The 12,145-nt window shown below is 43.4% G+C and overlaps 2 long non-coding RNA genes across 3 annotated transcripts in view; one reads left to right on the forward strand and one right to left on the reverse strand.

Annotated features, from left to right (window-relative positions):
* Positions 1–12,145, reverse strand: part of LOC310724618 — a 63,066-nt gene that overhangs the window by 42,701 nt on the left and 8,220 nt on the right. The window contains exon 2 of one of the 2 annotated variants that reach the window (XR_014533099.1): positions 6,517–6,594. The exons of the other annotated variant lie outside the window; for it this stretch is intronic. This is a non-coding gene — a long non-coding RNA (uncharacterized lncRNA). The remainder of the gene's footprint in view (positions 1–6,516; positions 6,595–12,145) is intronic. 2 annotated transcript variants of the gene reach the window in all.
* Positions 3,680–7,522, forward strand: LOC310724623. The gene is made up of 3 exons (XR_014533104.1): positions 3,680–3,950; positions 6,183–7,097; positions 7,501–7,522. It is a non-coding gene; the product is annotated as an uncharacterized lncRNA (long non-coding RNA).

The following is a 12,145-nucleotide window of genomic DNA, read 5'->3' on the forward strand; positions in this document are numbered from 1 at the left end:
CAAGCCAGTGCACACTTAGTGCCGATCCCAAGCCCGGATAAATGGGGAGGTTTGTGTTATAAAGGACATCCATCGTAAAACGTGCCAAATCAAATATGCAAATCAAATAGACAACTACAAAGACGGCAGGAAAATGAGAAGTGTAGGAGAGTGGAGGTTAGGGTTGGTACTTGAAATGTTGGTACTATGATGGGTAAAGGGAGAGTGGGAGCTGATATGATGGAGAGGAGAAAGGTAGATATGCTCTGTGTTCAGGAGACCAAATGGAAAGGAAGTAAGACGAGGAGCAATGCAGGGGCGTTTAAACTGTTCTATCATGGTGTAAATGAAAAGAGAAATGGTGTAGGGGTGATTCTGAAGGAAGAGTACAGTAAGAGTGTAGTGGAGGTGAAGAGAGTTTCTGATAGGGTGATGAATGTGAAGTTGTGATGATAAATGACATCAGTGCTCACAAGTGAGTTGTGAGATGGAGGAGAAAGAAAAATTCTGGAGTGAGTTAGATGAAGTGGTAGAAGGTGAACCTAGGAATGAAAGATTGGTGATCGGGGCAGACTTTAATGGGCATGTAGGTGAAGGGAACAGAGGTGATGAGGAGGTGATGGTAGGTATGGCTTTAAGGAGAGGAATGTGGAAGGGCAGATGGTGGTAGATTTTGCTAAAAGGATGGAAATGGCAGTGGTGAACACTTATTTTAAGAAGAAGGAGGATCATTGGGTGACGTATGAGGGTGGAGGAAGGTGCACACAGATGGACTATGTTTAATGTAGGAGATGCAACCTGAAAGAGATTGGAGACTGTAAGGCAAGAGTGCCTGCAGGCAACGTGGTAGCCCGCAAGGACCACATGAGTAGCCCGTGGGCCTTTTCTAAAAATAGCTGTTTCCTACTTTGTTAATACATTGTTGATGATTATTATGAGAAATCACTAACATGATCAGTGTCTTCACATAGATAAATATCATTATTTATTAATAATAACATATAATAAAAGGTAAATTGAGCGAATTTGTTATTTCAGATCAAACTGAAAACTGTGTGTAACAAACTGGTAGCCCTTCACACTAATCGGTACCCAAGAAGTACCTCTCAGTTTCAAAAAGGTTGGTGACCCCTGCTGTAAGGTGTTGGCAGGGGACAGTGTAGCTAGACAGCATTGGATGGTGGTCTGTAGGATGGTATTGGAGGTGAAGAAGAAGAATAGGAGGAGAGTGGAATGGAGAAGATGGAGGGAGTATTTTGAGCAGCTGATGAATAAGGAAAATGAGAGAGAGAGAGAGAGAGAGAGAGAGAGAGAGAGAGAGAGAGAGAGAGAGAGAGAGAGAGAGAGAGAGAGAGAGAGAGAAGGTTGGATGGTGTGAAAATGGTGAAGCAGGAAATGGATAGGATTAGTAAGGTAGTCGGAAGTCGGTTGGACCAGATGACATACCGGTCAGTAGAAGCATGGAGATGTTTAGGAGAGATGTCAGTGAGATAACTTCAGGGGAATAAAGTTGATCGGTCACACCATGAAGTTATGGGAAAGAGTAGTGGAAGCCAGGCTAAGCAAAGAGGTGACCATCTGTGAGCAACAGTATGGTTTTATGCAGAGGAAGAGCACCATGTATGTGAGGGTGGTGCAGGACATGTATGAGGACAGTGTTACAGCAGTGATGTGTGCAGTAGGAACGACAGACTGGTTCAAGGTGGAGATGGAACTGCATCAAGGATCGGCTCTGAGCTCTTTCCTGTTTGCAGTGGTGATGGACAGGTTGACAGAAGAGGTCAGGCAGGAGTCTCTGTAGACTAGGATGTTTGCAGATGATAGTATGATTTGTGGTGAGAGTAGGGAGCAGGTGGAGAAGAGCCTGGAGAGGTGGAGGTACGCGTTGGAGAGAAGGGTTATTTACATACACACGTGGTCATAGCAAACATTTTTTATAATTTGTATAAAATTTGTAGAATTATTTATACACTGACTTATTGTGCTGTTCAGGACAAACAACACCCAGACCACAATGATGTTTAAAATTCATAGAAATATACACGGAAACAAAATTGCTTGCAAAATTGTTTTTTAACATTATTTGAAGCCAGCCATTAGGGTTGCACAAGCCAGTGCACACTTAGTGCCGATCCCAAGCCCGGATAAATGGGGAGGTTTGTGTTATAAAGGACATCCATCGTAAAACGTGCCAAATCAAATATGCAAATCAAATAGACAACTACAAAGACGGCAGGAAAATGAGAAGTGTAGGAGAGTGGAGGTTAGGGTTGGTACTTGAAATGTTGGTAATATGATGGGTAAAGGGAGAGAGGGAGCTGATATGATGGAGAGGAGAAAGGTAGATATGCTCTGTGTTCAGGAGACCAAATGGAAAGGAAGTAAGACGAGGAGCAATGCAGGGGCGTTTAAACTGTTCTATCATGGTGTAAATGAAAAGAGAAATGGTGTAGGGGTGATTCTGAAGGAAGAGTACAGTAAGAGTGTAGTGGAGGTGAAGAGAGTTTCTGATAGGGTGATGAATGTGAAGTTGTGATGATAAATGACATCAGTGCTCACAAGTGAGTTGTGAGATGGAGGAGAAAGAAAAATTCTGGAGTGAGTTAGATGAAGTGGTAGAAGGTGAACCTAGGAATGAAAGATTGGTGATCGGGGCAGACTTTAATGGGCATGTAGGTGAAGGGAACAGAGGTGATGAGGAGGTGATGGTAGGTATGGCTTTAAGGAGAGGAATGTGGAAGGGCAGATGGTGGTAGATTTTGCTAAAAGGATGGAAATGGCAGTGGTGAACACTTATTTTAAGAAGAAGGAGGATCATTGGGTGACGTATGAGGGTGGAGGAAGGTGCACACAGATGGACTATGTTTAATGTAGGAGATGCAACCTGAAAGAGATTGGAGACTGTAAGGCAAGAGTGCCTGCAGGCAACGTGGTAGCCCGCAAGGACCACATGAGTAGCCCGTGGGCCTTTTCTAAAAATAGCTGTTTCCTACTTTGTTAATACATTGTTGATGATTATTATGAGAAATCACTAACATGATCAGTGTCTTCACATAGATAAATATCATTATTTATTAATAATAACATATAATAAAAGGTAAATTGAGCGAATTTGTTATTTCAGATCAAACTGAAAACTGTGTGTAACAAACTGGTAGCCCTTCACACTAATCGGTACCCAAGAAGTACCTCTCAGTTTCAAAAAGGTTGGTGACCCCTGCTGTAAGGTGTTGGCAGGGGACAGTGTAGCTAGACAGCATTGGATGGTGGTCTGTAGGATGGTATTGGAGGTGAAGAAGAAGAATAGGAGGAGAGTGGAATGGAGAAGATGGAGGGAGTATTTTGAGCAGCTGATGAATAAGGAAAATGAGAGAGAGAGAGAGAGAGAGAGAGAGAGAGAGAGAGAGAGAGAGAGAGAGAGAGAGAGAGAGAGAGAAGGTTGGATGGTGTGAAAATGGTGAAGCAGGAAATGGATAGGATTAGTAAGGTAGTCGGAAGTCGGTTGGACCAGATGACATACCGGTCAGTAGAAGCATGGAGATGTTTAGGAGAGATGTCAGTGAGATAACTTCAGGGGAATAAAGTTGATCGGTCACACCATGAAGTTATGGGAAAGAGTAGTGGAAGCCAGGCTAAGCAAAGAGGTGACCATCTGTGAGCAACAGTATGGTTTTATGCAGAGGAAGAGCACCATGTATGTGAGGGTGGTGCAGGACATGTATGAGGACAGTGTTACAGCAGTGATGTGTGCAGTAGGAACGACAGACTGGTTCAAGGTGGAGATGGAACTGCATCAAGGATCGGCTCTGAGCTCTTTCCTGTTTGCAGTGGTGATGGACAGGTTGACAGAAGAGGTCAGGCAGGAGTCTCTGTAGACTAGGATGTTTGCAGATGATAGTATGATTTGTGGTGAGAGTAGGGAGCAGGTGGAGAAGAGCCTGGAGAGGTGGAGGTACGCGTTGGAGAGAAGGGTTATTTACATACACACGTGGTCATAGCAAACATTTTTTATAATTTGTATAAAATTTGTAGAATTATTTATACACTGACTTATTGTGCTGTTCAGGACAAACAACACCCAGACCACAATGATGTTTAAAATTCATAGAAATATACACGGAAACAAAATTGCTTGCAAAATTGTTTTTTAACATTATTTGAAGCCAGCCATTAGGGTTGCACAAGCCAGTGCACACTTAGTGCCGATCCCAAGCCCGGATAAATGGGGAGGTTTGTGTTATAAAGGACATCCATCGTAAAACGTGCCAAATCAAATATGCAAATCAAATAGACAACTACAAAGACGGCAGGAAAATGAGAAGTGTAGGAGAGTGGAGGTTAGGGTTGGTACTTGAAATGTTGGTACTATGATGGGTAAAGGGAGAGTGGGAGCTGATATGATGGAGAGGAGAAAGGTAGATATGCTCTGTGTTCAGGAGACCAAATGGAAAGGAAGTAAGACGAGGAGCAATGCAGGGGCGTTTAAACTGTTCTATCATGGTGTAAATGAAAAGAGAAATGGTGTAGGGGTGATTCTGAAGGAAGAGTACAGTAAGAGTGTAGTGGAGGTGAAGAGAGTTTCTGATAGGGTGATGAATGTGAAGTTGTGATGATAAATGACATCAGTGCTCACAAGTGAGTTGTGAGATGGAGGAGAAAGAAAAATTCTGGAGTGAGTTAGATGAAGTGGTAGAAGGTGAACCTAGGAATGAAAGATTGGTGATCGGGGCAGACTTTAATGGGCATGTAGGTGAAGGGAACAGAGGTGATGAGGAGGTGATGGTAGGTATGGCTTTAAGGAGAGGAATGTGGAAGGGCAGATGGTGGTAGATTTTGCTAAAAGGATGGAAATGGCAGTGGTGAACACTTATTTTAAGAAGAAGGAGGATCATTGGGTGACGTATGAGGGTGGAGGAAGGTGCACACAGATGGACTATGTTTAATGTAGGAGATGCAACCTGAAAGAGATTGGAGACTGTAAGGCAAGAGTGCCTGCAGGCAACGTGGTAGCCCGCAAGGACCACATGAGTAGCCCGTGGGCCTTTTCTAAAAATAGCTGTTTCCTACTTTGTTAATACATTGTTGATGATTATTATGAGAAATCACTAACATGATCAGTGTCTTCACATAGATAAATATCATTATTTATTAATAATAACATATAATAAAAGGTAAATTGAGCGAATTTGTTATTTCAGATCAAATTGAAAACTGTGTGTAACAAACTGGTAGCCCTTCACACTAATCGGTACCCAAGAAGTACCTCTCAGTTTCAAAAAGGTTGGTGACCCCTGCTGTAAGGTGTTGGCAGGGGACAGTGTATCTAGACAGCATTGGATGGTGGTCTGTAGGATGGTATTGGAGGTGAAGAAGAAGAATAGGAGGAGAGTGGAATGGAGAAGATGGAGGGAGTATTTTGAGCAGCTGATGAATAAGGAAAATGAGAGAGAGAGAGAGAGAGAGAGAGAGAGAGAGAGAGAGAGAGAGAGAGAGAGAGAGAGAAAGAGAGAGAGAGAGAAGGTTGGATGGTGTGAAAATGGTGAAGCAGGAAATGGATAGGATTAGTAAGGTAGTCGGAAGTCGGTTGGACCAGATGACATACCGGTCAGTAGAAGCATGGAGATGTTTAGGAGAGATGGCAGTGAGATAACTTCAGGGGAATAAAGTTGATCGGTCACACCATGAAGTTATGGGAAAGAGTAGTGGAAGCCAGGCTAAGCAAAGAGGTGACCATCTGTGAGCAACAGTATGGTTTTATGCAGAGGAAGAGCACCACAAACGCATTATTTGCTTTGAGAATGTTGATAGAGAAGTATAGAGAAGATCAGAAGGAGTTGCATTGTGTGTTTGTGGATTAAGAGAAAGATTACGACAGGGTGGAGAGAGGAGTTGTGGTATTGTATTAGGAAGTCAGGTGTGGCAGAGAAGTATGTGAGGGTGGTGCAGGACATGTATGAGGACAGTGTTACAGCAGTGATGTGTGCAGTAGGAACGACAGACTGGTTCAAGGTGGAGATGGAACAGCATCAAGGATCGGCTCTGAGCTCTTTCATGTTTGCAGTGGTGATGGACAGGTTGACAGAAGAGGTCAGGCAGGAGTCTCTGTAGACTAGGATGTTTGCAGATGATAGTGTGATTTGTGGTGAGAGTAGGGAGCAGGTGGAGAAGAGCCTGGAGAGGTGGAGGTACGCGTTGGAGAGAAGGGTTATTTACATACACACGTGGTCATAGCAAACATTTTTTATAATTTGTATAAAATTTTTAGAATTATTTATACACTGACTTATTGTGCTGTTCAGGACAAACAACACCCAGACCACAATGATGTTTAAAATTCATAGAAATATACACGGAAACAAAATTGCTTGCAAAATTGTTTTTTAACATTATTTGAAGCCAGCCATTAGGGTTGCACAAGCCAGTGCACACTTAGTGCCGATCCCAAGCCCGGATAAATGGGGAGGTTTGTGTTATAAAGGACATCCATCGTAAAACGTGCCAAATCAAATATGCAAATCACGAAAGAGAATTTCATACCGGATCGGTCGAGGCCCGGGTTACCAATGACCGCCAGAGGTATCATTAACCAACAGAGTACCTGTGGAAATTGGGCTACTGTTGGCCGAAGGAGAAGAAGGAGAGGAGGAAGACAACTACAAAGACGGCAGGAAAATTAGAAGTGTAGGAGAGTGGAGGTTAGGGTTGGTACTTGAAATGTTGGTACTATGATGGGTAAAGGGAGAGAGGGAGCTGATATGATGGAGAGGAGAAAGGTAGATATGTTCTGTGTTCAGGAGACCAAATGGAAAGGAAGTAAGACGAGGAGCAATGGAGGGGTGTTTAAACTGTTCTATAATGGTGTAGATGAAAAGAGAAATGGTGTAGGGGTGATTCTGAAGGAAGAGTACAGTAAGAGTGTAGTGGAGGTGAAGAGAGTTTCTGATAGGGTGATGAACGTGAAGATGAAAGTTGAAGTTGTGATGATAAATGTCATCAGTGCTTACTGATGACATCAGTGCTCACAAGTGAGTTGTGAGATGGAGGAGAAAGAAAAATTCTGGAGTGAGTTAGATGAAGTGGTAGAAGGTGAACCTAGGAATGAAAGATTGGTGATCGGGGCAGACTTTAATGGGCATGTAGGTGAAGGGAACAGAGGTGATGAGGAGGTGATGGTAGGTATGGCTTTAAGGAGAGGAATGTGGAAGGGCAGATGGTGGTAGATTTTGCTGAAAGGATGGAAATGGCAGTGGTGAACACTTATTTTAAGAAGAAGGAGGATCATTGGGTGACGTATAAGAGTGGAGGAAGGTGCACACAGGTGGACTATGTTCTATGTAGGAGATGCAACCTGAAAGAGATTGGAGACTGTAAGGCAAGGGTGCCTGCGGGCAACGTGGTAGCCCGCAAGGACCACATGAGTAGCCTGTGGGCCTTTTCTAAAAATAGCTGTTTCCTACTTTGTTAATACATTGTTGATGATTATTATGATAAATCACTAACATGATCAGTGTCTTCACATAGATGAATATCATTATTTATTAATGCATATTTGCATATTTGATTCATATCAAATATGCAAATATTAGCCCTTCACACTAATCGGTACCCAAGAAGTAGCTCTCAGTTTCAAAAAGGTTGGTGACCCCTGCTGTAAGGTGTTGGCAGGGGACAGTGTAGCTAGACAGCATTGGATGGTGGTCTGTAGGATGGTTTTGGAGGTGAAGAAGAAGAATAGGAGGAGAGTGGAATGGAGAAGATGGAGGGAGTATTTTTAGCAGCTGATGAATAAGGAAAATGAGAGAGAGAGAAGGTTGGATGGTGTGAAAATGGTGAAGCAGGAAATGGATAGGATTAGTAGGTAGTCGGAAGTCGGTTGGACCAGATGACATAGAAGCATGGAGATGTTTAGGAGAGATGGCAGTGAGATAACTACAGGGGAATAAAGTTGATCGGTCACACAATGAAGTTATGGGAAAGAGTAGTGGAAGCCAGGCTGAGCAAAGAGGTGACCATCTGTGAGCAACAGTATGATTTTATGCAGAGGAAGAGCACCACAAACGCATTATTTGCTTCGAGAATGTTGATAGAAAAGTATAGAGAAGATCAGAAGGAGTTGCATTGTGTGTTTGTGGATTTAGGGAAAGATTATGACAGGGTGGAGAGAGGAGTTGTGGTATTGTATTAGGAAGTCAGGTGTGGCAGAGAAGTATGTGAGGGTGGTGCAGGACATGTATAAGGACAGTGTGACAGCAGTGATGTGTGCAGTAGGAACGACAGACTGGTTCAAGGTGGAGGTGGATCTCCATCAAGGATCGGTTTTGAGCTCTTTCCTGTTTGCAGTGGTGATGGACAATTTGACAGAAGAGGTCAGATAGGAGTCTCTGTAGACTATGATGTTTGCAGATGATAGTGTGATTTGTGGTGAGAGTAGGGAGCAGGTGGAGAAGAGCCTGGAGAGGTGGAGGTACGCATTGGAGAGAAGGGGAATGAAAGTCAGAAGGAGTAAGACAGAGTACATGTGTGTGAATGAGAGGGAGGGCAGTGGAGGGGTGCGGTTGCAGGGAGAAGAGGTGTAGATGGTGGAGGAGTTCAGGTACCTGGGCTCAACAGTGCAAAGTAATGGAGACTGTGTTAGAGAAGTGAAGAAAAGAGTGCAGGCAGGGTGAAGTGGATGAAGAAGAGTGACAGGAGTAATTTGTGATCTGCAAGAATGAAAGGGAAAGTTTATAGGACTGTGGTGAGACCTGTGATGTTGTATGGTTTAAAAACAGTGGCATTGAGTAAAAGACAGGAGATGGAGCTGGAGGTAGCAGAGCTGAAGATGTTGAGATTTTTGTTGGGAGTGACAAGGATGGACAGTATTAGAAACGAGTTTATTAGAGGGACAGCACATGTAGCACATTTTGGAATCATGGTGAGGGAGGCACGATTGAGATGGTTTGGACATGTCCAGAGAAGGGACATGGGGTACATCGGTAGGAGAATGCTGAGGATGGAGCCACAAGGAAGGACGAAAAGAGGAAGACCAAGGAGAAGGTTTATGGATGTGGTGAAAGAAGACATGTAGGTAGTTGGGCTGAAAGAGGCAGATGTAGAGGACAGGGGGGTATGGAGATGGATGATCCACTGTGGTGACCCATAAAGCCTATAAGAAGTAGAAGAAAATGTAAATAATTTGCTGTCGGTACACAACAATGTGATGTTCAGATAAGTAGAAACGAGTACAATTTAAATCAATAGAATTTCTAGAACATGACAACACAAAAATAAACATTTTGAAAGGATGCATATTTATTTTCTATCTAATTAAACAGGCTTTCAACCCAGTACTTTTCTGGATTGCTCCAGGACTGATTTCATGTATTTATATATGAAAATAAAATGTTCAATGCAGGAAATGTACTTTCAAGGCACTTCATCATCTATAACATATAATCTTATTGAGCATTATAAACTTTGAATTATTGACAGTAAAGCCCAAAGTTTCTTCTTACCAAACATATCTTAATTGTGTATGTTTAGGTAGGTCATTTTCAGCTGTGAGTCCCAAAATTTGGGCTGGGTGGGGCATGGAGGGGTGAACCAGACATAGTGTCAGATAAATGTTTGCAGGAATCTCATTTCTTAAGATATCTTCATTCAGTTTGAAATATAAACTCATTAAACATTTTGCTTCGTAAAGGCTAACAGGTTTTGCCAAGTCCCATGCAGGCACTCTAGGTCGCACAGGAGGCCTCAGCCTAGTGTCACCAGCAGGTTTCTACCCAGTGATTGCCCCGCCAGGGGGGCATAATATGCCGAAATAGGGCTTTAAGGGTGGATGGAGTCGACCCTTTGGCAAACTGTTCTTGAAGGAATTCCAGCACTGAACTAACTGGATCCAAATGGTTCTAATTACACCATACACTGAACAGGCTCCATTTAGTGGCATATGACCTCCTCGTGGAGGGAACTCTGGATTGAAGAATGGTCTCTACCACCTCGGTGAAGAGACCAGAAGCTCTGAGCTGTACCCCCTCAGGGGCCACAGCCACAGTCTCCACAACTCCCAGGAGCAGCATGAAGGAAAAATCGTACAGGCGCAGCTTCGGCCATGGCATCCAGACCTAGAGGAGCTGGGGGGTGTATGGGAGATCTGTGCATTATATGCATTATGGCAAGTATGACTGGATCTGTTTAGTAGGCAATGTGTTGTCAATGCAAAAGCAAATGTACCTGGTTAGCTGACACGTATTCATCAACTCAATGGTACAGTCCTTATGTATAGCAGCATACTTTACCTCCCAGTCAGTGCAGTCAAAGCAGAAGCACCTAATCAGTGCACCTAATCTGATCCTTCAAACCACACTTTTTACAGTTTTACTTACTAGGTAAGAGGTCTTGTTTGATGCTCAAAACACATTTGTTTAGTTATGCCTTTAGTCAGTAGGTGTTTCTGAGGTAAATGAGCTGGATGGAGGGATCATAGATATAGAGTGTTTTGGTGAACTGAAATATTTGGATGCTGTCTTCCCCCTACTATCATTCGCTAACTCAGATTTGTTGACACTGGTGTAGTGGGCCGTCTCTTATCCTAATGTCTGTGGATCTCCCTTTTCTGCCAGAGTCATTACTTACAATATTATATTGTAAGAGTTCCAGCTTCTATGTCCCCTCCACACTAGCAGAGGGAAGCATTCCTAAACCATGCTCACACTGTCACCCATGCAAAGTATTGTGGTTGCTTCCATTGCATTACCAAACCATTCATGATCTGTGTTTTACTAGGTTCTCGTCTGTTTGTCTGAATTATTTGTCTAGTGGACTGCTTCATCCTCAGATTACATCTTAGGTTTGTACTTTTGGTATTTATATAAATTTACATATGGATTCCAACCCACCCACCTCTGTGCCTGCAGTGAATTCAGTGGATGTTTAAAAGTTGGAAACAGTATACAACAGAGAATTGCTAGCGGCCTATATAAAGCAACTCAAAGTTCATCAGGCTGCAAACGGGCACCTCCTACAAATCCTCTTTGCTATGTTTGCCTGCCGATCTAATCCATTAAAAATGGCTGTACCAGATTTTTATTCTTCCAATGATCGCTGTCCCGGTGTTCTCCTATATCACAATGACCCTTTGACTCAACAATCTCTTGTGGAACCAGTACCACACACCAGAGTAACACCCCCGCACAAACTATGCCGGACCATTTTCAGCAGACAACCCCAGTGCATTGGAGCCAATGCAGCCTAGTAGGACATTAGTCTCTCTAAAGCAACATCAGCAATGTCTGTGACTCTGATTCTACTGTAAAATAGGGCCATCACTGTCCAGCATGTCCATAGAAAACTCATTCGCAATTGGCTAAGGTGAACTTCAAACCAGGTACAGTTGATCTGCACTAATGGAACCCATAGCTTCTCAGTCATAGTTGACTCAGGGTTTGCAGTCAAATTAATCCACTGACAAGTATTTTAAGACCTTAAGATCCCCAATGTCTGGTGCATCATGCCCATAAGGATCACAGTGGTGGATAATTGCCTACGTTCCCAAAGAATTCCATGACATGAAAAAGGTTGTCAATACAGAACGAGTCACCATACTAGCTCCTAATAATGCAACTGCACCATAGAGTTGCTTCCTAATATGGCACCATACTGGGGCTGCATATACCCGCTTTCCATGCCCAAAACTTAAGCCATGGAGGAGTACATTGAGGAAGCACTTGCAGCTGGATTTATCCTTCCCTCCACATTCCCAACTGCTACAGGATTTTTCTTTGTGGAAAAGGATGGATGGCTAAGAGCATGCATCGTGGTCTGAACTCCATCACCGTACAGTATCCATCCCCACTCTCTCTGGTGTCATCTGCCCTTGGACACTCAGAGAGGCACGATACTTGTCCAAACTAGACCTCCACAGTGTCTGATCTGGATCAAGAAGGAGGACAAATTGCAAATTGCTTTGCACATCCTGAGCAAGCACTACAAATACAGAGTGATGCCATATGACCTTATGCCAATAATATTGCTAGTGGGAGATGGTAGCTCAGTGGTTAAGGCATTGGACTTGGATCTGAACGTCACAAATTTTAATCCCACCACCACTAAGCTGCCACTGCTGGGCCCTTGAACAAGACCCTTAAACCCCCCCATCCCCCACCCCCCACCCCAAGTTTTCAGG

Source organism: Silurus aristotelis (genome assembly GCF_946808225.1).
Source record: "Silurus aristotelis genome assembly, chromosome: 4".
In the NCBI taxonomy this organism is placed as follows: Eukaryota; Metazoa; Chordata; class Actinopteri; order Siluriformes; family Siluridae; genus Silurus; species Silurus aristotelis.